The sequence below is a fragment of the Empidonax traillii genome, unplaced genomic scaffold (assembly GCF_003031625.1).
Source record: "Empidonax traillii isolate 1590-97213 ecotype Southwest subspecies unplaced genomic scaffold, ASM303162v1 scaffold187:size1931383, whole genome shotgun sequence".
In the NCBI taxonomy this organism is placed as follows: Eukaryota; Metazoa; Chordata; class Aves; order Passeriformes; family Tyrannidae; genus Empidonax; species Empidonax traillii.
In genome coordinates, this window is record NW_020955380.1 from 82,704 (window position 1) to 109,710 (window position 27,007).

Below are 27,007 nucleotides of genomic sequence, written 5' to 3' on the forward strand. Positions count from 1 at the left end.
CTCAGATTTAAATATAGCACAGCACAATTGAGCTAATGACAGACGCTAAAACTTCCTCCCCTCACCTTTTCCCTCAGGCCCCAATTTGGCTACTGCATCGCTCTGATCTGTTTAGCTCACCCAGCAGAAATCACAAGGTTGCTTGATGTGAAAGGTCAGAGTGGCGGGAGCTTTTCTTTAACCAGCACATTTCCCCGTGCCAGCGCATCCACAGGCAGTGGGAGAAGCTGTAGCTTTCAACACGTTGTAGTTGCAAGACATCATAGCCCTCAAAGCATCACCAGAGAATCAGTTGGACACTGACATTATCAGAGGACTAAGGAAGCAAATGGCCAAATAATTGCATCTTTGTCAGTGCCGCTTTACTCCTCGCAGGAGTGTTGTAGGTGATAATTGACATTGTCATCATGTAAACAGCGATCGCCTCTGGGCACTAATGTGGAACATGTGCTGTTCTGAGCCATCCCCGACCTGTGTAAATGAGCACAGCCCCGGCAGCAGCCGTGTCACGGATTACTCAGCAGCTCCAGCCCCGCGAGGGCACGATCAATCTTTTTGCAGACTCAGCCGACTTTCAAGTCACTGATCTTATCTCCGCGGAGCCGAGAGCTGCCCACCGGAGTGCTCAGCACTCAGCTATCCCCACACCGTGTGCGATGTGTGCTCAACTCCGCGGCCTCCAGGGAGGGATGTGCTGCCTGCACGCCCTGACCGGCATCGCAACTCAGCATCCAAAATTCCTGCAGGTCCGCAGGGAGGAGCACGCGAGCACATCCGTAAAGCATGCCCAGTGCAGGACTGAGAGCATGGATATAAAACCCCCTCCGCTAACGGTATTAATGTGTCTAATGAATTAATGAACTTCTAAGTGCAGTACCTACAAATGTTGGCCCTCATCCTCCAAAAGCCCGTGTGTGCTTAAATTCACAAAACCAGGAAGGTTTCACTGATGTAAATGGTATTTCCATAAAGCAATGTGCCCACAGAATAATTTTACAGGATCGGGGCCTCAGTTAATCACTATAACTCCTCAATATGCCGTTTTTCAAAGTTATTTATAGAACTTCGGCTACAAGTGAGATCTTTATATTTTTTCCTTTCTTAGACAAAGAAACGATGATTTAGGCAAAATAATCAGTTTCTTCCACAGACATACAGAAATACTGCCACCAAAAAGTGAAATAAAAGGAATCTAGTGTGGAGAAAATAAAGACCTCTAATAAATGTGGTGACTGTAAGAACAAAAGTAAAATAGCTTATACTGTTGTGTATCTGGGGCAAAGTCCAAAAGCTGCCATTTACATGAGACCACTTCATACACTTAAAGGGCAATATAAACAGAGAAAAAAGGTTCCTATGGAACAAGACACTTGCTGCTTTAAAAGTCATTATTAAAGCAAAAGTGCAAAATGGGAAATCACTGTCAGTTATAACTGTGGTAAAGTGAAAAGAAGGAAACATTAATGACCTGAATTGCCCAGCCACTATTATTAAAGTTGTGTGTTCACTTTTCACTTAAGCATTCAAGCACCTGTCAGAAGGATACTTCAAAAACCAAATATTAATCCTTCATGTTCGGTTATTTTTGAATTTATTAAGTGCCTGCTCAGGAACTATGCTTGTGCTAAAGTCAAAATTAGCCCCTTTGTCTGTTGGAGGTTTTAATGTATTTTTCTGGCAGAATGAATCCTGAGATCTTCAGCAAGGGGCCTTTGTTATGCCATGGAGAATGAGAGGCAGTGGAAAGGAGAGAGTACACTCAACAGAGCTTGCAGAGTAGGTCAGGCCCAAATAGCTGTGGTTGTGCCATCTGTCAGCACTAATCAAGTCCTTCCTTACCTCAAACCACCACTTGTGCTCCTGGGAGTTACAGCTGTCCCAGACCAGAGAGGAGGAGGGGGAAAAAAAAAAAGTGCTGGCTATTACTGCACACTATTGAGAGTGTTTTGAGAACTCACACAATGCACACACACTCTCCTATTTATGTGAGGTCTTAAAAAAAGTCATCAGCTTGAGCTAATCCAACTCCCACCACCCAATTTTAAGAGGGTTCTCCAGGAACTATTCTACTAATAAAGTTTAATAAGGCATTTTTGACTAAAGATGTGAGGGGGTGTAGGCAAGAGGGTTTTACTTACGTTCACCCTCACTGAACTGCTCCAGGAAAAATGCTGATTACGCATTTAATACCCTACAGACCCCAGTTTTAGGTAATGAACTAATGAATTTAAACTCTGAGCACAGCGCTGCTGTTGGAGTGAACTCATCCCGTCACGCTGCAAATACAGTCACTGCTCCTGCCACCACGTGCCTCCATCTGAGGCAATGCATTGAGTATTGCAGACCACATGGCAGATTTAGCTCCTGTGTTGGTGACTAGCAAAGAAAGCCTCGTGCAATCCGATAGTTGCCAAGGTAACTACTCTTCCAGGGGGAAGATGAAATCCGGTGACGGCCTCTGTGCGCTCCCACCTAACGGAACAGCTGCCCGAGGTAATTCAGGCTCCACAGAAATCCGAGTGCATCTCAGTGGTTTTGTGTCCTCAGCTAAGGCAGACCTGTCTGGGGGTTGCTCAGGGAAAGGAACGCTCTGCACAGCTTTGAGAAAGCAGAGTATCAGCATGGTGTAAGCTCGGCTCTAACAGGGCTCCCTCTGCCCACGTGAGCGCTGCATTGCTCCAGGAAGGAAACAAGGATTACCTTGGTGGGGCAAATACAGTTGTCTAGGACATTTTGTGTAGCTGCAGGGCAACATGAATTCCTACTGACAGGGCAATTTCTGAGTTCAAATGCACCCGGGGCTGCTAAAAAATGCACCAAATTTTGTTACTCCCTATATTTTTTGAAAACAATACCAAAAAGGGTCTAATATTTTCCAGGTATCTGAAGCACAGGATCCTTCATGCACTGACAGTAACAACCTGCCAAAGGCAACGGGGAAAGCAGTAAATACCAGGGACGTAACACAGTCTGACAACCTCAGAGAATCATTCAGGACTTCTTCCCTTCTAACCTATGGACTTGTTGCTGTGAGCTACATGCACAGTGTCTCAGTTCTTCCCATGGAAACCAGGACACCTCCATCAGTTGATGTCAAAAGGCATCTCAGCCAAGCAAAGAGATGGACCAGGAGTTTTTCCTAGTGTGTCTTCAAAATGAGGTCATGAGGAAAGGCTGCCCAAGTTGAACTGCATGACCCATAAACTGAGTTGAAATAAAAATCTCCATGTTTTTAATTGTGCATATCTACCAAGAAAGCAAAGCGCACAAATGCCTTCACAATAGCCACAAGGGTTTGTCCACTGAAATGAAGCCTTAATTGGGCACTGAAATGCAAAACAATCTGCTTGCAGAGAAGAGACTCCTATGACTGAAAGTTTTCTACTACTCATCTTTAGCACTGCCAGCAGCTTTCCCCATGAGCAACAAAGTCTGGTGCTGAAGTTTTGCATAGACTGGCCAACTTGTCACCTGTTTTCTTATTCACATCTTCTCCACCTTTCCAAGCAATCACAGCCACTAGTCCAGCCTCCAGCTATTACTCTGTGATGCAATAAACCTAAGAAATTTGTACAGCTAAAAAAAAAAAGCTTTAAAGCTATCTTAAAAGCATAAGCCAGACCTTCATTCTTTATGGCAGAAGGAGCTGCACAGCACAGCAGCTCTAATCCTAAGGAAAATCATACTGTTTAACACTTTTCAATTATTAATCCATTCAAGAATAAAAGTAATCTCAACTGCCAAGGCAATGCCAAATCAAGTGTCAGCACTGAATGTTCAAAAATGCTCCTACATTTTTGTTCAGGCAATAACACAGCACCTCTACAAAGAGCCAGTAACACAATGAGATAATCATTTATCCAAACCAAAAGTGCATGTGTATAATAAACATTAAAAGGGCATGCATTGATCCATATATTAATCAGATTCATAACAATAGACCAATTTTTCTCTCTCTGGGGTGTGAAGAACAAGGTTATGAATCATATTGTGAACACTTAAAGATCACACTTGAATAACCTAATTGTGTACAGCAATGATAGGATGAAAAGAAACTTAATCAAACTCTGAACTGTTGTAAGGTTTCATCCTCCTAAATACAGTTCTGTGACATGACTCTAATAAATTATTCGGATAGAAAAAAAAAAGTTGGTTTACCTTATTAATATTCTGAATCTCATCTATCCATTTTCTTCATGCTTCATCTCTTCATCTGAATAGAAAAACACAATTACAGCAAAAAACACCTGGGTTTAACGCAAGTTTGGTTCTCTTTTTTTGTTACAAATCAAGTAAATTTATACTTTTTATAAATTTACTGCCTAATAGAGAAACTGGAGTTTTGCTACATGTGAAAACTGTCAGCCAATCTTTAAATATTTATCTTTGAATTCCCCAGGTTGCATGTACTTGGAAATGTTTTCATAAATACATCGATAACTGTCTTGTACAGCTCATTAAGGAAGCTTTTTATCCTTTAGTGTAATAGTTCAGTTTACAGTTGTCTGTGAATCACTTTTATGGCCCTCCATTAAGCACGCCCTTCAAACTGCAATTATTTGTCAGATTTTGTATATACGGAAGCAATCACCAGAGAAACAATGAAAGCTGAGAAGATGCATAAACAGTTGGGAGCAGACCTTGGCCCATCTCCAGCAGTGCTTTCCCTTCACGGGGAATGAGATGTGCTTAACACAGACGACCCATGTGAGACAGGCAGGGTGGGCACCCTGGCTGACGTCAACCAGGACAGGATGCCTTGAATTTCCTCCTCAAACACATCATTCCCATCCAAATTTCACTCTTTCTGCTACAGATCGCCCCAGATTTTACTCTCCAAATTTTCCTTACCTATACACATGCAATCACCTCATTTACACCTATATATGCTCATTCTCCAACCCATAGGTCACCTCAAGTTCAGTCTCAAAACTTTCCCTACCTGTTCACAGCTGAGTACCTCATTTTTACCACTAAATAGTCATTCTTTACTCAGGAGATTAAGTTTAACACAAAAAATTTTCCATACCTGCCCACCGCTGACTGCCTCAGTTTACCTCAAAGTGTTCACTCAGACTGCCCCAGATTTTACCCCCAGAATTTTCCCTACCTCACCACATCTGATCACCTCATTTATACCTAAGTATGTTCATTCACTACCCTACAGACTACCTCAAGTTTACTCCCAAAACTTTCCCTACCTGCTCACCACCTCAGCAAAGAGAATAAGAATTCCCTTCCTCTGAGGTCCCAGGACATCACTCTCCCACATGTTGGAGAAAAACACATCAATAACTAGCAGCTTAGTTGAAGATGTCAGGCACCTTGGAGGATGGCAGACACGGCCCCAAGGCTGTACATTTCTCTTGTGTTTCAGCAACAGAGTGAGTTTGTCCTATATATTTAAATATTACACACAAGGTCAATGACTTACAGGTATTATCCAAAACAATAGAGATATAACTCAGCACTTACTGCATATCAGCTAAAGGGATCTACTTTCTTCTAGACTACTCAAGAGGATAAAAAGCGTTTCTTGTGTTGGTTTGTGCACTGTGCAGGGTGATCCAGAGGCTCTGTACACCAGTGTTGCCATGAAATAAGTCACTGCACAAGCCAGGAAGCAGAATCGATGCACTTGTGTGCAGCTTCTACATTATTTTCCACAGCTATCCAAAAATGAAATGTCATATACAGAGACTTGTTGTTTATTGCTTAATTCATCACTTCCATGGCCACAATTCCTGGTGTAGCTGGTGACACTATATAAAGTAGCCTATCACTCCCCCAAAATCAGCAACAGGGTAGATCTACTCTGTTTCATTAAAATTATGAGTGTTAAATGTTCTTTTTTACATCTTCTTCGGCAGCTGCTGAAAAGAGCCTTTTATTCCTTACACTGTTTAACACAACTAACACACTTACTCTGCTCTAATGAATTGCAGTGAAAACTCCAGGTTACAGTGGTGCAAACACTTCCTTGCTCCTTGCAGCTTTAAATTCGAGGAGCTTTAATCAGACAGTTGCACTGCACAGAAACCAGCTGACTGGTGGTGTGGTCTAACTGGCAGCTTCAGGTAACACCAACCCAAAACATTTATCGTTAGGATCTGCAAGTTCAGTGTGAAACCATTATCACCAAGTTTTCACCATTCTCTGGAGACTGAAGAACTGAAAAAAGGCTGTAAAACACTGAAAGTTCAATCGAACCCCTAAAGCAGATATATATAATACAACATAGGAACAAATTCAAAGCCATAGATACAATCAGATCAACAACTCCGGTTTATGTTAACTTGGACCAAAAACAAAAGAAAAAAAAGCAGCTATTAGATATGGCTTCCTATTTCTTCAAGATTAAATAGACTGGGTTTTTTGACAAGGTATTGTGCTGCAAACTAGTCTTTTTCTATTTTGACCGTAAAGTATATAATATCAGTGTAATGGCCAGTCTCTTCGCGAACGAAGAACCGGGGAAGGTCTTTCCACCTTCCAGCCTGCGCATTGGATTTTTTAGGTGAGACACAGTGTGCGCAGAACTGAGCCCACCCTTTAATCCTGAGGTTCATCTGCCGGGGCCAAGCACACTTGGACGGTGGCAGCGAGGTCCTCAGGACGTAGATGGATTGCCTTACAGGGCTAACGAGCTCCATCTGCCCGGGGAGGGGCCCCAACCGGGAATCGAACCCGGGTCTCTGCAGTGACAGTGCAGTGTATTTTCCCCTGGACCACCGGGGGCTCCCAATATCAGTGTAGAAAATATGCATTAATAATGAATTTAATATCAATATTCCGATCCAGAATTTTTTTATAAAATATGAAATCTTCCTCTGCAGATACTCTGTTTTGTTCCAGCTGAATTTGCTCTTCTTTATTGTACAAACTTCAGATGACTCCAAAACAGGTGAATCAATCCACACATTCACCTACTTCATAATACTGTTGGACATAACCTAATTAAATGCTCTGTAAATATCTTATCCATCCTCCTGCCAATACAACATCACTCCTAGAAAACTATTTGCTACTGCTTTCTCCCATTAATTTTTCATGTGTCAAGCCTTGGGTCTTTTGAGACCAGCTTTTTATCTAGATAATCACATTGTTAAAGTTTTTCCCCTATTATTGATTTAATCTTTACTTCCAATTTATCTGTTTCTCCTTATTGTGCCTCTTTGTCTTCCTAACTAGAGGACAGAATGACAGAGGGCTGTTCTGAGCTGAGCTTACATTTGAGCTGTTCCTACCCAGGTTGTGCTAGTTAGTGACTTCACAAGTTTCCCAACAGTCTAAAACAGTTTTGACGGGCCCAGGTTTGCTGATCTTATGCACAGAGCATTTCAAACCCTGCTCCAGGAGTGATTATTTCTTTCTGAAAGCAGCACTGTCTTGGCTTAACAATAAAGTCTGATTTGTAGCGGCTGAATCTGAAACGGGCAAGGTAACAAGCACTGCCTCGCAATGCCCCTCTGCACACATGGTCACGTGTCAGTGTACACACCAATGAATTGCATTAAAGCAAGCAAAAAGAAACTTTGGTAATGAGATCTCTCTTTCTACTGTGGTGTTTAAAAAGTCTTTGTAAAGGTATAAAGAGAAGCACACCAGTTTTTGTGGAATCACTGCTGTCAGGATCTGTTGCACTGTTCAGCCGTCACAGCTGCAAGACTGCTCTGGGTACCGTTTTTGATGGTATGTTTTCCAACCTCACTCCACTTCTACTTTGCTCACAGGTTCAAATCACAGATCTTCCCTTGGAAAAGACCTTCCTGGTATTTTCCCAGCTGGAGCTGCTGCAGGGATGCTCCAGGATCTAGGAAGAGAGGGAAAGTGCTCTGAAGGACAGTCCTGGTTACCAGCGGCCAATTCTCCATGTCTGAAGGGCAGCAAAGGCAGCACAACCCTGGGCTCTGCGTCACCTCATTATTTCTGATTGGAAGTGGTAGGAAATGAGACCACTAAACAAACCTTCCATTTGCCATTCACACTGGGGTAAACCAAAGCCTAAATATAGCACTCACCATTAAACAGCTTGACACTGTCTCTGCAGTTTCCATGGCATCTCCCTTCACAATGCCATTCCATCCGAGCTGCTGCAGGGTGGCCAGTGCTGGGGGTTTTAAGCTTTTTCCACTCACACTCTTATAAGGTGTAAAATAAAAAATAGGCAAAAAGCAGAATATGCATTATTTAACACGCCAGATTTGCTTGAGTTTCCCAGGATAAGCTTCTGAAATGCTTGCCTTGTGTTAATCCCCTTAAATTTAAATGAGGCAAATATCACCCTAAGACATTTGAGCCTAAATGTATAAAGTTCCTGTTCCTGGGATTTCTGGTCATCCAAGTGAGGCCACTGAAAGTGAAACTCATCTTCAAATTGCTGAGTGCACATCATCTTCAGATCACTGAAACTGCTGAGCTCAGAATTCAAAACCAACAAAGCTGCAGAGCTGCCAGTCGTCTGAATGGACAGCTGTAGAGGAAATAAGCATTAAATCCATTCAAACACTCCAATACCTAAAATATGTTAATCCCTAACAAAATAATTAATGAATAATGAAGGCTTAGAAAAATTACATCGAAACAGACGTAATTTAAAAGATGACTAAAGAATGAAAAGTGAGTATTTAACAGTTCTCTGAGTGGGAGACTTGCAAATCTAACCAAAAAGAGTGTGACTAATTCTAATTTCAGACATTCATATTTTCAATCTTTTTAATAGCTCATTTTCACTCCCACATACAGATGGTGTACAGGCTTAATAATCCTTCTACGTTTAGTAATTCATAGCAACAAACAATCTTATGGACTTACAGCCAGACCAGGAGTTTCAAGTCACACCCATGCAATCAGAAAATGCCACACAACAAATTAGCTCAGCCTGCCCCTGACACAGTTTGTCTGATATTAGGATTCCATGAATTACAGCTCTGGTTCGATCAATATATTCCTGAAACCTCACTTTGAATCTTTGTGAAATGAAAGCTAAGAAATTTAATGTTGCATCCTGGGGAGGGGGGAATAAAAAAAAAAAAGAATCAAGATTTCCCTGCAGGACATGGGGCTGGTTAAAACCAAATCCCATTCAGAAGTTCCTGAGGCACTCCAGGCAACATTCTATGCATCCCCACAGCTCTCTCTGTTGGAGACGCTGACTGGGACTCATTCACAGAGTGTCACAGGTGGCTATCTGGCCAGTGGTTAAAATTGAATTCAGGCTTTTATCATTCCTAACATGTTCTATTTACTTGATATTAAAAGATGGATTACATTTTTGAAACTATCTCATGTAATATTCTTGCCAAATGCCATAGCAATAACAAGGGGGAGATTAAATGCTGAATAGGGCTCTGCTTTTAAAATAAAAAATAATTCTTTAACAGAATCTCCCCTCTAAAATCCACATGTTTGTATTACTCAGCAGCTACCACAACCCTCGGTTATCTTTAGAGGTGCAAGAGTTCAAGTTCTTTTTGCTTTGTTTTTTTGCTTAGCTGCAAATCCTTGGGAGCAAGAAAACAAAACCAACTCTGCAAGTTATTATGCAAGTGCATAATATCGTATTCAAACAGAAGGATGGCTACCTCCCAGCTAGTCATTAATTCCCAAGGTGATTAAAACCAAAGCAGACCCTTCCTTGGCAGGAACTCTGCATAACCTGACCTGAATGAGGTCCAGCTCCTCTGTGTTCCAGTTGAGCAAAGCTGCTCCTCCCCTTGACATCACCACATCCCACCACAGGGAAGGGATCTCCTAAAGCTCCCAAACACCGGTAACCAGGACCTGCTGCAGGACACCTACAGCTGGACACCAGCAAGTCATTCACAGAGCTCAGAAGTCCCCATAGGGAAACAGCGACCAAGGAAAGCCATTCCAGGATGTCCCTGTGCTCTGTCTGGACCATCTATAGTGCTGAAATCAAAAGACTTGCATCTTCCATTCCTCTGTTTGGCCCAGTTCAGCTCTCCAGCAGTTGCATTTTGTACTATATCCAGTGTCCTTTTTTCCCCCCTCACTGTTTCTTTCATCCATCTTTTTTTCCACAGAAGAAAGTTGAAGCCACAAAGCAAAGCAGAGCCAGGAAGAACTTCCACAACACTCCCTCTACTGCAGACATTCATGTGAACAACTGCTAAACAGTGGCTTAGCTGAGAGCCCAAACAGGCAGAGCTCTTTCCACTACCTTTTCTTCACTTTCTTTAACAGCACCAAAATAATATTGATATTTTTAAGCCAAGAAGGATGGGGTCTGGGTAGGCATTTTACTGTGGGATCAAACATTAACCAGACATAATCCTATGGCTTCAGAACATCAACCTCTTTCCATCAGCTACCTGAGCAGCAAACACATGTAGCTGTAATCCCCGCCTTACACCTCAAATCCCAACTGCCAAGGTTAATCTGCCCTCAGCCTCTCATGTTGGGAGTGTTGTAGCTGAAATACATCCTGAATGCACAAGAAACATCCTGCAGAAATCTGAACTCCATATATTGCTGGGTCTGATTTTGCAGCCGTATCTTTAGACTAATCTTTTACAAAACACTATATAAAGGATTTAGCAGTACCACAGAGTAATGAGCAGGACTAACCAACTGGAGGAACACAGAGCAAGCCAACTGCCTCATTCTAATGGGCTATTTACCACCACCACCAAAAAAATAATCCCCAACCAGTCTAAAATATATACAACAGAGGAAATACATTTTTGCCGTGACAAAACTCTCAAGTCCTTTCAATTCATAAATGAATAAACCATTGGAAAAACTGTAGATCTCTTGTCAAAACAAACAAACAAACAAACAAACAAAAACACTGAAAAAAAATCTTTTAAGTGGTAAAAGTGAGCACTTATATCCAACAAATATGCAAAATGCTCCCTTTAACCTTTGCTGAAGGCTATAGAAGTATGGACAGAATGTTTTAATATTTTAATAAAATAAAAAGGCCCAGATTTCTCCCTCCACATTCCAGTCTGCATTTCCAACCTGCAGTCGGAATACTCCTTATGCCAGATATTATTAAATTGTGAGTCACAAAGCCAGAAAACCAATAGAATTTATATGGCCTCAAACACCCCAAAAGACATTGTTAACAATTTGCTGCTGATTGCTCTTGGACGCCTTAAAAATTCCCTCTCACAGGTGTCAGTCCCCCCGAACCAATTTGTGTAGCTGCTGTGAGAATTCCTCTGGCTTCATTCTCCCAGTGGTGTGGAAACACTCCATGTCTGATGGTGAACTGACTGGAAGTTCTGATTGCACTGAGTTACCTCACACATGTCATGTGTGTAGTCCCTTAGTCAGTCACACCAGGGGCTGCAGTGGTGGAGATGCTCAGGAACAGCAAGGAGGGAGCTGAGCAAATGCCTAAGAAACACCCTTTAAAGTGGGCTCAGACAAGTGTTACAAAATGAACAGCCCTACTAGAAAATCACTGTTGAGCAGATTGTAAAATTTAACTATTAGAGCAATCTCAGACATCTCTAAGGGTATGGAAATATCCACAAGAGAAACTTAACCAATTCTTTATCCAACCTGAGTGACAGAGAACAGTTAAAGTCCCTGTAAACCAGATACAGCTCATGTCAAATACTGACAACTGCTTGTGAATGGATTCAGAAACCCATGACTTCATTTCAATGAATTTGGCTAGTGATGTTGTTTCAATCTAAGCATTCACAAACAGATTTGTGAGCAGGAAGAAAAGAAAGGAGAACTCAGGTTATCCCTATTATTTGCCCATGAAGTGTTCTTGATATTTTGGGGGGCTCTCATCAGTATAATCTGTCTTTCAGCTGCTCTTTTAAACTCTGTCCTCTCTCTCCAAACCCATAGAAAAACTTGTATTAACTCAGAAGCTAAATATTGTTTTTTTTTTAACCAGATCTTCTGTACACATGAACAGTGGCTCTGAGCTCTTCAGAGCGCTTTGCTACTTCAGAAAAAGACCTGTCCTTACAGAGGAGAGATTTTTCATTGTTGGCTACTAAAGCACTGAAAAGCTCCAAATTGTCACCAAAATCACAAAACAGAAGCTTGTGCTACAGGCAGCACTATAGAAAGTGCTCCTCAAGTTCTGCCTTGTGCCTAACAAAGATCTCATCAGAACTGACAGCTGCTTTTCCTGACAGGAGATGTTTCCCACAGGTAACAAAAGTGTTCTCAGAGCTCAGCATCTCCACTCAATGCTGTCTCACCCTCCTAGTGGCCTTCTACAGGCAGCAAATACACAGGCAGAGAGGCCTGGGCAATGAGAACAGTTTGAGATATGGGAGAAAAGCTGCTGCTGAACATTTTGGTTTGGCTGGGGAGAAAACGTTTCCATTTGGGGGCATTTGGGATTATCACAGCAGCTTTTGAAGGGTCACGAGAATTTGGAAGAAATCAGATCCAACAAGTCAGACCCTGCACATCCCTTTGTGTTTTGTGCAGGTCAGCTGCAGGAGGAATTAATAACCTCTTGAAATTGCACCCTGGCCTGATGGAGCCAATGAAGTTGCTGGCAGCCAACAGTGTCACCAAAGGCTTCCCTGGAAGTCCTCAGCTGATTGTAAACAGTACCCACAAAGAACAGGCAAGCAGCTGAGGCAAAGTCATTCAAAGTTGCCACCAAAGTTAAATGTGCTTGCAGTATATTGCTACCATTAAAATGACTGGTTTTTGCCAGCAGTAATTACCGAGATGTCAAAAATCAAATTATGAATTAGTTCAATAGAAAGTCCAACCCGAAAGTGAAGGGCAGATCCATCTCCCCCGGCACACACACACACACCCCCAGGGCACGGTGTGTTTGCACAGCCCCAGCACGTTCCCCCTGCACAGGCTGGGGCTGCACCTGCCCGAGGTGAAGGGCAGGTCTCCTCCCTAAAGCCATCAGTTCACATCTTTCACAGCTCCGATCAAAATGCACTCACCAAACGAAACAGAAATAAAAGCGTCGTCTCGATCCCACATTTAGTGACTCAGTGAACCAGAAGGCAGGTTGCGGACTCGGCGGCTGCTGAATCAATTAACCCATTAGGAGGAATTAAGCACGACCAGCTTTGCATTTACCGTAGGAAAATCTGGAATTCAAAAAAAATAAAACTGATTACGGTTACTTATTCCTCATGACTGAATATCTTTTAAGTTAATGTAACAAGATAGAGAACATTCAAATGCAGGGACAAGCAGAAAATCCATTTATTCAAGGTTTTGCATGTTAGACCTCGCTGTAACTCACTAGTGAACTTCCCAACAGAAGTTGTTATTGAGTTTAAATTTTAGGTAAAATTTATTCCTTAAAGAGGAAGAAAATTCTTGGCACTCCTCGTAGGTAAAATCAGGTTTTAAATTCCTTAAACTGCAATTGCTCAATTTGCAAACAATCTTGTCAGTAAAGTAGGTGACTAACTTCTCTCTGATCATGCAGCACTTGTTTGCAGGGTTTGATTCAGGGACCTGGGGAAATGTGTTTGGGTAAGGAGGATCAAGGAGCAGTTACAGGAGCAGATAGAGGTGTCTGCTCTCTCCTACCTGCAGGAGCTCCCTGGCAGCTCCAGGAACAGCTCTGCCACCTCCTGCTCTCAGCTGACAACTACCAAATTCTGAGTTGCAGATTAGCACTGGTGAAAGAAGAGGTCAGCTACAGCTCTAGAAGTAAGTTCATTTCCCCAGCACCTTTTGTACCTCCCTTTTTTATATCCCTGGAGAATCTTATCCATTACATTAGTAATACATAACGATTACTCAGTGCTTGTTGTCTGTAGAGCTTGACACCCTCCACAAGAACTGGCAAATACTCTATTTTCAAGGTTCAGAAAAGAAGTGATTAAAGGAGACTCAGTGGTTATTTCAGGTGAATAATCCAGGTCTGCTGAGTCTCAATCAAGATGATTTTCCTATCGTATTTGTTAATGGATTTCAGGCAATTATATCTGTATTTAAGCACAGAAACTGTAGCAGTTAAAAAAAAAAAAAAAAAAGAAAAAGAAAAAGGACAGTGAATTTTCTATGTGTCACATAAACATAATTCCACCTCTTAAAAGCACCAGACCCTTTAAAATCATATTCTACTACTGCATTGGTATTCCATTAGAAAAGGGTCAAGGAGGGGTCACCTCAAGACACAAAAACATTTTCAAATAACATTATGAAAGCTAAAAGTGAAAACACAGCTCAAAATGCAGATTTCCAACAAACAGCTCGAGATATCTTCATTCAACACATACTTGTCCTAAATATAAAAGATGCACTTGTAGAACAACTTTGATAACAAAACAAATGCACAGATTGGAGAAAAAACAGTTTGTGTCTTACTAGTATTCAAAAGTTAGATATTGAAAGGAGAGGTTCAAGGATGCTAAATGTGCCAGAGGAATAGAAATGTTACTTATAATGTTACACAAACAGAAAGATTGTTGATTTCTTAGTGGTTTTGTAAACTTTTCATAACATATTTTAACAAAATGACAGTACAAAGGTTGAGTACTCCTTTGACAGAACAGGTCTTAGGTGAATTTTGTTGTGTTGTTTGGTTTTTTTAATTGAATAACCCCACATTTTTGCATAACAGCTCTGAAGGAGAACTCATGGATACCTGTGGAAACTATTTTATAAAACAACTAATAAATTTTGTGGGTCTAGGTTGTAAGTTTGGGTCACAAATATTTAGCAGACACGATCGGACAGGATTAGATCTGCCCATGACAACGTTACATCTCCTTTCCATGGTGCCACTAAAATATCAACCATTGTTCCTAAGGACTTAGTCTTTACTTATGTAAGATATTAAAAAAAAAAACAAAAAAAACAACACCCACCCCTACACTACAGCACAACAAACCTCATTGATTTCTCAAGATGAGACTGCCAAGAAAAATGGCTTTCATCACACTTCATAATAAATTTATCTAAAAAGTCATTTGTTTAAAGTATTGCCTCAGAAAGCTCCCCTGAGACGTGCCATCTTGATGGCACTCTTTTCATTATTCAAATATAATGAAGTGATTCTGCATGGTTATGCCGGACTATAAATCACTGCTGTAAAAAAAAGGCATGTTCAGCATGTTAACAGACCAAAGATCAGATTTTGAAGAGTGTTTTATTATTGCACGTGCACTTTATCACTCGCACGTACACAGCAGATAGCGGCTCACGGCGCTTTCCCAAATTCCATCATTATTAAATTTGGGAGCTGACAGGGGAGAGAGAACTTTAGGCTGGGACTTATTTTGCAGTTCCTGTCCAGTGCTGTTGCAAACTGTTTAACCTCCCTGCAGTATCACACATGCACATCAGAATACTGGAAAAAGTCAGCAAAAGCAGAATACCAGTAGGAGTGGTTTTTGCAGCCAACTTCTGGTTTACAAAGAATTAAACATACAGGCTCCATCTAATTGACTGAAAAACTGAACTCAACTGAAAAATCAGCTCAGAGAAGCATTCACTTTTAGATAAGAGTGGAGGGAGTCTAAAAGGACTTGTCTTCCCTCCAAGGCTGCTGGGAATTATTTTTTAAGTTAATTTATACCCCATCTTACATCTGAGTAAATGTCAAATGCTTCTCTAAGGTTGCAAACTAAACCCCAGTGGCAATCTGTTTCACACTGTGGATTACCCAGAGTGAAAATCATTCTAGATTTATAGGATAACATTTTTTAATTTAGTTCTGGTCATGCCTCACAGAAGTTCAAAGTTTTCTATTCTTTAAGAAACACTTGCCTGCAAACAAACAGGATCCCCTTTGTCAGTGCCACACAGACCGTAAGAACACTGAATTACTTCAAACAGGTGAAAAACTAATTAAAATTATAACCTTCTATTATCAAGGTAAGCTAGCAGTGATTTAACTTCCATGCATAGAGGGAACAATCCTTCATGTCTGCATATGGCCCCTCACACGGTTTGTTTGCTTTTCCCTGTTAATTTGGTCCTGAAAAACGATGCAGATGATTGAAGAGTCTGGCCGAGTCCCTACTAAACTCAAGTCAGTTCAGTGCTGCAGTTTTACCTCTGAGCTCACGTGAATAACAGCACTTTGGGGAGATCAGAGTAAGATTTAAAAGTCGTACAAACAAAGAGTATCAGTGGAGTGCAACCAAATCGTAGGAAATATGATAACCTGAGTAAAGCACTGCATGGGCAAGTGAGGATCAGTAAGAGCAGGTAACAAGAAAGTTTTAAAGATTGCATTGTAATTATAATGGCTTTCTTGCATCAATTATGCACTTTTGCTTTCTTGTGTTTGTACTGCCTCTTGTCACCATATCATATATTCATTTAGAATCTTTAAAAACTCAGCCAGAAGATGCAAACAACATGACCACCTTAGAGAGGGACTTAAACTACAGTTTATATAATGCAAGATGAAATATTCCAAGACTTCATAAATCATTTCAACATTAAGGATACAAATCAGGAACGTATGCCCAGTGAGTAATCATGGTGGAATATCATTTAACCTGGATGAGAGGAAAACCTAAAAGAGGAGTGACACTGACAGTGGAAATCATGAAATATTAGTTCACCGAACTTTTACCAGACTTCCTAAAAATGAGAGATCTGCAGGGTGACAAACGGAAGATCTCAGGATCAGATCTGATTAAATCTCAACAGCAATTGCAGCACTGCATGGAGTTAATGGTTCAAATTACAACAGGCTGAAAAGCCAAGTAAAGCAGTTAATGTGAGAGCTGAGTCACAAATGAATTCAGTGTTTCCTTTTGTACAAGAAACTGCCAAACTCAACAAATTAAATTATATACATCATATTATTTACTAGTGCCTCAGAATCATTCATCAAAATTTTAACCCTCACAGGTTTCAGCCTGGACAGAGTCTCATTATCTACACTGGAAACAAAAAGACATACTCAAAAGTCCATCAGGGCTTGGGGAAAAGCCTGGACCACAGAAACCCCAAACCAATCTCAGTGTTTGGTATCAAATGTTTTATCCCTCATGCAGATACAACCATTCTGATTGCTTGATGTTTCATAGAACAATTACGTAGGTTGAAATATTTTTGGGAAGGGATCTGTGGCTTGAAAAGAAAAAAAAAAGCAGTTTAGGAAAGTACAGAGGGTTGTTTTCTTTTTAACAGAGACAGTAACCTGTATCTCAGGATTAAGGATTTCTAAATCACAGCCCTAGCAACGTGTATCTCCAGTGCCACTTCAGCAGACTTTAAGCATCCAAGTCCTCAAAGGCATTTCAGGATGACCCTTCAAGCTGCAGCCAGGCCAGGGAAAAACCCTTCACAAAAAATAATGATACACAGCTCTGCCACAGGAAAAAAAAAAAGTGAATTACAAATTTTGGTGAATGCCATCTATTTATTCTCTTGCAGCACCTCACTCTGCTCAGCTTTACCCTTGTACTTAACATTCCTACCTATACTGAACTGTAGATGATAATTTAAACCTTAAACCTTATTTACAAAATGTGTCTCCTCGTGTAAGGCATCGTGAGAACAATTAAAAAGGAGAAGCAAGCGTGAAGGGCGATGTGGCACACACATATCTGCAGCAAAAGCTGATTGAAACATATTAATTTAGGTAAGCTGCTTATTCTTGCAGTGATCACTCAAATTCATTCACACTCTGAAACACCAGTCATTAACCACATCGACTACATACTGAAAGAAGTTATCTAATGGAAATCACCAAGTGGGGCTTTCAGGAGCTTTATGTATTTATAGCAGTGAAATTCCACAAGTTTCCAAAGAGCTTTCAATGGCTTTTAGAAATTAGTCGCTAAATTGCTACCTGATAAAATTCTACTTACACAACCATATACATTGAAAAAAGCAGAGTGTAAGTATTTTTCCTGGATGGCTGAACTCTTATTGTTCATGAACGGAGAGAGAGAAACCTTCCTCAAAATCTAGGCTTGCAAACTGTGCTTATGGTGTTACACGCCACGGAATGGCAAAAAAAATTTCTTCAGCAAAGAAATTAGAGAAAATGAGATCAGACATTTCTAGGATTTTATAATGAAGTCACATTATAAACTGTTCCAAGCTCCAGTTTACTCTTTAGTTAAAGTTGGGGGGGAAAAATTATATTAGGCTCCAAGTTTCCAGGCAACAGTTTTAAATAGAAAAAACCCACATCTGACACTGCAAACAGCACAAGATAAAATTATAAGGCAGGGGATATGAGTAAGATGGAAAATATTGCTACATGTCAGGCTCTTGTACATGAAAATTATTGATCATTTCAACTGATTTTTTTCTTTAGACAGGTTTTCACAAAAATCTATGGAATTAGCCCAGGCCACCCAAAAGACAAGTCAAGGTTTCTGTTTCCAAGTACAAAAGATCAGACTATTTTATGGGTAACTCAGGATAAGGAGAGGATATAAAGAGCAGCACAGTGAGCCAAAATTGTAAAATAAAACTGGATTCTGAGTTCTTTGCTAGTTAATTTCCTTCTTTTTTCCTTCCTTTCACATTGTCCTTCAAAAGAAAAATCCAGTTAATTTGTTTCAGCCAGAAGAATAGGCAGAGGTAATAAAGTCAGAGCTGGATCCTGATTCAAATCTTGGATTCAAGCATTTTTTGAAGACTATTTCAACCTTGCAGAAAGCTACAGCATTAACAGATCAACCTTATTCTGAAATCTTTCATTCAAATTTACTGGGGTTTATTGTGCTCCTTTTCCTAGAAAAATAATAAAAAAAAACCCCTACCAAATGATAATAAATTGGGAATAATGTGTGTATGTGGTCAACACACCTTTATCAATAAAACATACCTCCATGGGTCAGAGCTGAGGCTGACTTCAGCACATTGAGCTGGGGAAAAAAAAAAAAAAAAAAAAAAAGAAATCTCATCACCATGGATTTCTCCTACCAACACCTTCTCCCATTTCACCAAATTTCCCTTTTCCCAGACTTTCTGACAGGAGAGGAAATTGCTACCACAACCCAGCGGTTTTATCCCGCTCTATCATTTCTGGGTTGTAGCGCAACAACTGCTGAATTTCATGTTCCTATAATTCTCAACTGCAGCACTGCTGATTAAAGAACATGCTTTCAACTCCAAGGAAAAAAAAATACAGAGGCTTATTAAGGAGACAGGACAGACTCAGGCTGGGGCTTAGATAAGGAGGTGGTACTTTTGACATTAAGAATATAAATTTTGAAGTTTTATGCAAGGATTGACAAAACTTTTGATGGACTATGCAAAGATGTAAAAACATTCTCTGTTTTACCATGGGCTAAACTGTCTCCCACCTGCAGTAACTTGTATGGTGGCCAGTGCAGAAGTGGCCTACAGTTGCCAACTCTTCAACAGAGACATTTCAGGCTTTAACAGTATTTGGACGTGCAACTGCTAATATTGGAATGCCAGGAAAGGCAGCCAGCACTCATCTGAGACAGTGCAAATTCATTTTGCCCTTGCTGGTCACTGTCCTGCAAAAGGTGGTTTTCAGACAAAAGACAACATTAACCATATTCTGATCATTCTTGGTTAAGAGCATTTTGTTTCTAAAGCATCAAATGACAGTTTGTTTCCTGCCTCTATTCCAGGATTTGTATTTGGCCTTCCCAGGTTTCAGCCAGGAGTTTGGATTGGTTCTGACACTTCTTTTCCTGTTTCCCAGGTTCTCCCTCACACTCCTCTGCACATCCACCAGCATTTCACTGCAGGAGGAGTTACCTTTCACTGCAGGGTGACTCAAGATCTAAGGCATGCTCCAGGGTTTGGAAAGCATTTTGTCATCCTGACAGAAGAGGTTAAAGATAATGAAAAAAACCATTCTGTGTTCTTCACATTTATCAGAATATATTCTTAAAATACCGAAAGGATATTACAAAGGTGGGAACCAGCATGTTTTATAGCTACACCCATATAATGACCAATCCTAGGTGTTTATTTCTGGGTTTATTGCATCCTTCCCTTGGTCACTTTGTACATTTTTCAAAAATCTAAAGACTTTAGAGCTTTCCTGCTCGCTCTTTATGATCATTAAAATACAGAATGTGCTTCTGAGTTGGCAGCTGAAAGATCAAAAAATAAAAATTACCTCTCTCATATATTACAAATCACTTGTGCAAAAGAGATCAGCAGTTAAACACTTACAAATGTAAAACTACTGCAAACCAAACAACTCTTGCTAAGTATGCTGGGGCTTTTGTGGGCCAATATAACAAATATAAAACATGAATGGCTACAGACCTAAATATATACGTGGCTGAGTTTTACTAACAGATGTGGTGCAATTCAGCAAAGCTCTGCCATCACTGCTCCCCACGTTTGCCTTCTTAGTCAAGTATTTCTCCTTCAGCCGAGATGTACAACATACAAAATAAGGCCATGTTCTTAAAACACAAGGTTTCCTGCTGCTGTAAATCACACGCAGCGCTGTTCTAACCAGAAAGCCTGGCTAAAGTGGAAAGAAAAGTACGTGCTTCTGCCAAAGGTTTGTTCTTTGCAAGCCAGTAATTTTCAATTACAAAAGTTTTCTAAGAAAGCTCTTGAAATCGTGTTGACTTCAGAGGAATATAATTTCTTCCTATTCAAGTAATAAATTATAGATTTCTGTTTGTTCAACCTGACTAGCACTCCACAAATGGAGAATTAATCTGATGCTTCCTCTGATTCTAAAGCCATCACGAGGAGTTTTTCAGGTTTCTGTAAACACATCTTAAGAAGGGATTGAACAACTTCCACCCTACAGATCAGTTAGCAGTGCTTTTGGGGGATTAATTCCTGCTCACAGCATAACTGGGATACATCACATTTCTGGTGCTTAAAGTGTTGCAGAATCTGAAAAACGCAGTGTGAGAGCAGAAAATGTAAAATGAGATGCAAGGAAGAACTTCCTCCTCACCAGCTTCACTTGCACTGTACCACAGGAGCACATCTAAATCAGAGCAGTAAATGGTCCCAGAGAACTTCCTCAGTCACCTGCCTACTTGTTCCACAGATCTTATGTGCTTCAAAAGAAGAGCTACAGTCTCACATGACCAGAACATCAGCAGCAAGTTGTTAAATTGATTTTATGAAACATAAAATATGAGGAGGACACAGCAATTTAAGCGTTTAATTGACTAGTGGTACAGAGAGAATGTCTACTGAATATTTCTGCACCATCTCAGGAAAGGAAATTTCCACATCCTGTCTTTTGGGAGAAGAACAGGAGATTTTAGCCTTTCACTTAGCTTGCAATGTACCTGTCTTACATATAGAACAATGCTGTAAGGAATACACAAGCTTTTACCCTCAGGTATTGAATAAGGGCTAGACAGGAAACTTTCTCAAGCACTTTTCAATAAGCTACTCCATTGCTTCCTCTTGGAGACTTACCAAGCATTTACTAAAAGTTTCCTATTTTCCTATTAAGTTACCCTTTCTTATTTTTTTTCTGTTTTTAACAGAAAGCCACTTCCCCCCAGCCAGCACAACTGAGTTTATGATCCCTTAACTCAGATATATTTCCCATGCTCTTCTGTGTTAGAGTTTATATGAAAACAAGCAAGAGCAGTTCTTTCTCTTTTACAGTGTCTCACCGGTTGCTAGTAGAGAAAAATGCCACTAAACTTCTAAGCAACTCCCAATGCTTTCTTCTCAACTAACAAAAAAAGAGCTACTGCAAATATTTTAAAAATTAAAGAAACAGCAGTAGAGTATCAGCCCACGCAGCTCAACAGAAGTGCCTTTAATACAATATTTTTCATTTATCCTCCCAAAGTTCTGCTGTTTCTTGGATGAATACTATAGCAAAGTATTCTTATACATGCTTAAAGAGAAAACTCAAGTTAAAAAAATGGTTTTGCCTTTTTTCCTGCCATTCTTTTAAGACAGAAGGTGATGCAGCCACCAAGCACGGAAAGTTAAACCAGTTGTAATCCTTGCTGGTAGTGAACTACTTCCCATGTGACGAATAATTGATTTTGAAGCAAAGATACACACAAGCCACACACATTAAAAATGAAAAAGCCATTTCTAATCAGTATAAAATATCCCTCCGTTCTATAGCAGTTGGAATGCAACCTAAGTTTATTAACAAAAGAAAAGCCCTTTGAGACATGACTTGCTGAATTGATTGCTGAATACTGTCAAAAATATTATGAGATACAACCTAGACACTAAATCTCCACTGTTAATATATTTTATTTAATTATTTTCTTGAATGAGGCATTTCTTGACACAGTAGGCAAGGGAATTCACTGCTGTCAAGAAGGAAACATAGTTAATTGTGCACCAACGAGCACGTCCTTTCCCTTACATGTTCATCACCGGACAACAGAGATGCTGTGTCACAACCTACTTGTATTTCTCCTTTGGTTTCTCAGCTGTTCTTCAGGTTTCTCTCCTCTCTTCCCTTTCTTTGGAATGTGAAAGTTATAGAGATCATCACCCTCATATAAAATTACTTCTACATTAGTCTTAAATGATAAAAAAACCCCTAGAGCCTTTCAGGTCAGAGAGGATATTTGTTATATCAATTTTCCAGAGATTTTCCCTATCCCCTGCACCATTAGCACAAGGAGGTTGGTCTGCAGTGAAGATCAGAAATAAAGCCATACAAAGTTACATAAATGTGATAATTGTAGCTAAGGCACAAACCTTGCATCATGACATCTCTGGTCTTGGTGCACTTATTCCAAGGTCAACCTTCACCCTCAACAGTTCCATCCATCAAAAATAACAGGTTGCAGATTGAATCAACTGATAAGAGGCCAGAGTGCAAGATGCAGAGTAATAGCTCTCCCACATCAAGGTTACAGCATTTGACTCTCACTGCACAGCAGGCTAAAGCTAATAACATGTGAGCTGTAAGAATCATTCAACAGACTGCATCATAAGAAACATAAAAGAGTATGCAGAGTAAGTAAGAGGTGCTCTTATTTCCTGAGGTATGGTTACTGTGGCAGCAGACACACTCCCCAGTAAGTTTGTCTCACCCATAAATTATGCAGATAATTGAGAAGTCTGAGGGAAAAGAGCTTTTAACAAAATTCTGAGTCTTACAGACTTGCAGGGATTTTGAGCAGAGGGAAGTTAAATGTTGTCTTTTATACTGTGTTTTTCCAAGGGGCAGACAGGGATCACAGGATAAACTGTGCATGGAAACGGGCACAGCCATGCACGTGAAGCAACTGCCTTTCCTTCCCAGGAAGAGAGCCATGGCTGGAATACAGGCACAAGACAAGCTCAGACTTCACATCAACTTTTGAAAACAGCAGCAGAACGCTGACAACAGAAGGTGACACTTCTGACACCCAGCAGCTGCTTATGACAACAAAAGGCCTTGTCTGAATTGGTGTCTGGTGTAACTTGTCTGACCATAACACAGAGGAACAAACCTGGTACCTGATTTTCAGCTTTTCCATAATAACAGTGCTTTGTATCAGCAGTGGGAATTTTACATACAGATGTTAGAGCAAGTCACATCAGCTCAGCTCCTCTCCTGAGTGCAGCCTGTCAATGTTTGTGATCTGTACAACACAAGTGTTAAGCTGCTGTTTCACCAAAGAAGCTGCCCACACTATGCAATACCTGACAGGCAGGAAACAGGAATATTTACCAAAAAAATTCACTTATCTTGTAACTTTCTATGCTTGTTATCAGTGGTGTTATTCATAATCCAATACACGGTTGGTTTTTTTTCATCCAATGGGTTACACTCCTTTTGATGAGCAAAGTGTATGAATTGTCATTTGTCACACTCCTTTCAGGTAGAGCAATTATGATAATGCATAAATTACAAATTTTGATTCATTGTACGAGCAAACAACAGAACAGTATCTTTTATCTGGAAACCTTTTCAAGACATGCATTTTAATCAGTAGCCAGGGAAACCAAAAAAGAAAACGCAAACTCATGATGAAGAGGCTTGTGTTTAAGCACAAGACATTTTCAAATTTTTCCCAAGAGAGAAAAATTCAATCTGAAAGTACTTTGAACAGGGCAGGCATGAATTCGTCACCTGCTGGTTGGTTTATTGTGTCACAGCGTTCCCTGATCCCCCTCTCTACATCAGCTGTAATAAACAGCTATTACCATACACAAAGTCATGTTTGGAAAGCTTTAGCATTGCAGATTATCAGCTTCTAAGACAAAAGATGACTTTATATGGGAGAGGTGGCACGGGCCAGTAACCTGCACAGTGGGCTGGGAAGATTATTTGTTAATGCTCCACACAGTTTTGAGGAATTAGGGTTACTCTGAATGAAAAATTCTAACCAGCATGAAACACAGAAAACGCCTGAGCAAATCAACAGCTCTGCTCCCAAACATTTGTTTTGACTCTATTGTCCTGATAAGAATCACAATTTTCACAGCAAATTCTATTCCCTTTTCTGTTCTGTAGCCCTTTTCCTGACCCCCAATACAGTTCCTCTGTAATTCCCTACAGTATAGCATAAATGCTCTGATATTTTGTTCCTGAGACAGCAAGTATAACTCATCAGTGGGAAACAACCAGCTGCAAGTGAACCTGGGCAAGGGACAAAGAGCATTCCTAAGATCTTTCCTTCATATCTCATTCACATTGACCTTTGGGCCTTGCATTTCTTTTGGGACAGAGAGGATTTAAAATACTGGGCAAAGGGAGAAAGCAGTGGGCTGTGCCAGGACACACAATTTCACTGAATGCCCACGTAAGGAACACGTAGAAGTAACCATCCCTGGCTTTACTAGAGACCACAGAAAACTGAAAACTATGAAAAGTGTAACTGTATAAATAGCTCTTGTGGTTGAAGGAAGGCTTGGGATGCTGCCACATCGCTGAGGAGCTGTTAAAAGGCACCTGGAAGAAAGTTGTGCTTTCCCTCTCACTGCCTACTCCCCGTATCTCTAACTCCACTGACTGAATCAGTTGACCAATTTTTAACTGCCCTTTTATCTTTATAATTAATAAAGCTAGTAAGCCTACTTAATACTCCTTAAATCCTTGTAAATGTCTCTTCTTGGTGCCTATTCATCCTTAAAAACGCTGCCTTATAGAGCCAAATTGGAAAGCCTCGTGTTTCTTTTACTGACATGCTTCAAAGAACAGTGGAGCTGTTTGTACACATCGGGACAGAGCATCAGTAAGTAATCAGCAAACACCTTAGGAACTGCAGCTGTTTCACAGTTAAGCATCTTTAAAAACATTACCTGAAATTCGTTAGACGCTGCTTCAGGCACATTTTAAGAGAGCTGCTAATAGAGAAAACTTTTGCATGAGTCGTTCACAGGAGCCTCTCCAGCTCGAGGTGCAGCTGCAGCCTCTCCTGCCCTGGGCTGTAGTCTCATCAACATATTCTGGTACACATCTGGAGAGATGCACTGTGATACTAAATGCAGGGTTGTACTTAACTTACAGCTACTAATTTCAAGTAGGTCACATCCAACTGAGCTGAGCTGCTGCCACCAATGTGAGTTCAGCAATTTCAAGGATTAAGTTTAGACTGCCAGTGAAAAGATCTTTGTTTTAAAAGGAAGACAAGTAATTAGCAGTTTATTGCTCTGCAGGCCACATGCAGAATTTGCAGTAAACACTTGAGCTGTTTGGCCCAAAGTCAGGAATAACTGCAATTGATATAAAGGTTTCTTACATCTTTTCATGGATATATTACACCCCATTCCAACCCCTTCCTTCTCTACCAACAGGACAAAATTTAACTCCAAGGTTTCAACACTATTCCGAATACTGGGCCAGTGGGGAAAATACCAAAATCAGCATTTTCTGCTCCCTTTTAAGACCTATATTTATTCATTAGTTGTAAGTACCTGGGAATTGGAAGTGGGTGGAATAATGGCATGAGTAGCCAAGGAAGTGGGTCAGTTCCACAGGTGGAAAACCTGACATGTCATAACCTGAGCCTCCATTTGCTTTGTAATTCAAGCAGTCTGCAAATACAAACACATAAATCTGGTTTTTAAAGGAGACAACTATCCATGGAAAAAGTAACTCTGGAGTGCTCAGAGAAGACAGATTTATCACACAGACTGTACTTAACTGATTAGTCCTTCACACTGCAGGAAACCTTTCCCTGCTGGCTCCCTTTTCCAAGGTAAAGGAAAATGCCATCGCAAGAGACGTTTAAATTGACTGAGATTCTGATTCTTATTGCAGAGGTAATTCAAGGCACTTGATGCAACACTCCTCCTCCTGCCACATATTCTGTTCTCCCTGCAAAATGGCAGCAGCAGAAACAAGGCCAGCAAGAGCAAACAGGGAAGCACCGAGTCCTGAAAGAGCATCTGCACCACACGCTCGAAGTAGTTTTAGAACTACAGATACAAAAGTCTTGGGGGAACCTGAAAGCTTCAAGCAATTTCTCCAAATCCTCCCGTGGTCAAAGAATAAAGGATTTACACACAGTTCCTTTGTTTGGGGAAGGCAGTTGCTCTGGGATTAGAAGTCAGTCCATATTTCCTCTCTGGGGTTTACACGGTGATCTCTGAAGATCTGCCATGGCCTGTTTTGTACAACAGCCTTCCTGGGGTATGGGAAGTCTCACTCTGGGTGCCTCCAAACATTTACCAACTTCATTATTTCCTGAATTTTGTTATTTAAACCATCCCTTATTAGCTGCAAAAAGCATATGGGACCCTGCTATAATGAAGCTACTCAATATTTTTAGCTGTTTAATTTTGGATCAGCATATCATCTGGAGCAATCACCCCTCACATTTCACTTTAATTGGGCTGTCTGAGACAGAAGGGTTGAAAAAGGCACACATGTTCCATTTCCAGGCAGTATGTTCAACTGGCTTATGAAAGGTTAAAATCAGGAATAAGAAAATAGCTTTATTCCCCCAGGAGTAATGCCAGTTGATCAGTTTAAACACAGATGTTTTAAGCTCCACATCTAATAAAGAGTATACCAAGGCTCCAGAGATCTGCACAAATAGGGAAATTCCTTCCCTTCAAAGTAGATTCTCATTATAATGTCTTCTACTATGCAAATATCTGACAAAGAAATCATAAAAGCCAAAGCAGTGGGTGGTCTGCTTGGATGACAACACTGATAAATCTCTAGTTGATGGCAATATGCAATTTGTTACTGATAAAGAGCACTCAATAT

General features: G+C 40.5%; 1 long non-coding RNA gene across 1 annotated transcript; it reads right to left on the reverse strand.

Annotated features, from left to right (window-relative positions):
• Positions 1-5,078: 5,078 nt before the first annotated feature.
• On the reverse strand, positions 5,079-23,626 carry LOC114058798. Its single transcript, XR_003571534.1, has 3 exons — positions 23,617-23,626; positions 11,594-11,599; positions 5,079-5,212 (listed from the first exon to the last, which is right to left on the reverse strand). It is a non-coding gene; the product is annotated as an uncharacterized LOC114058798 (long non-coding RNA).
• Between the last annotated feature and the right edge of the window lie 3,381 nt (positions 23,627-27,007).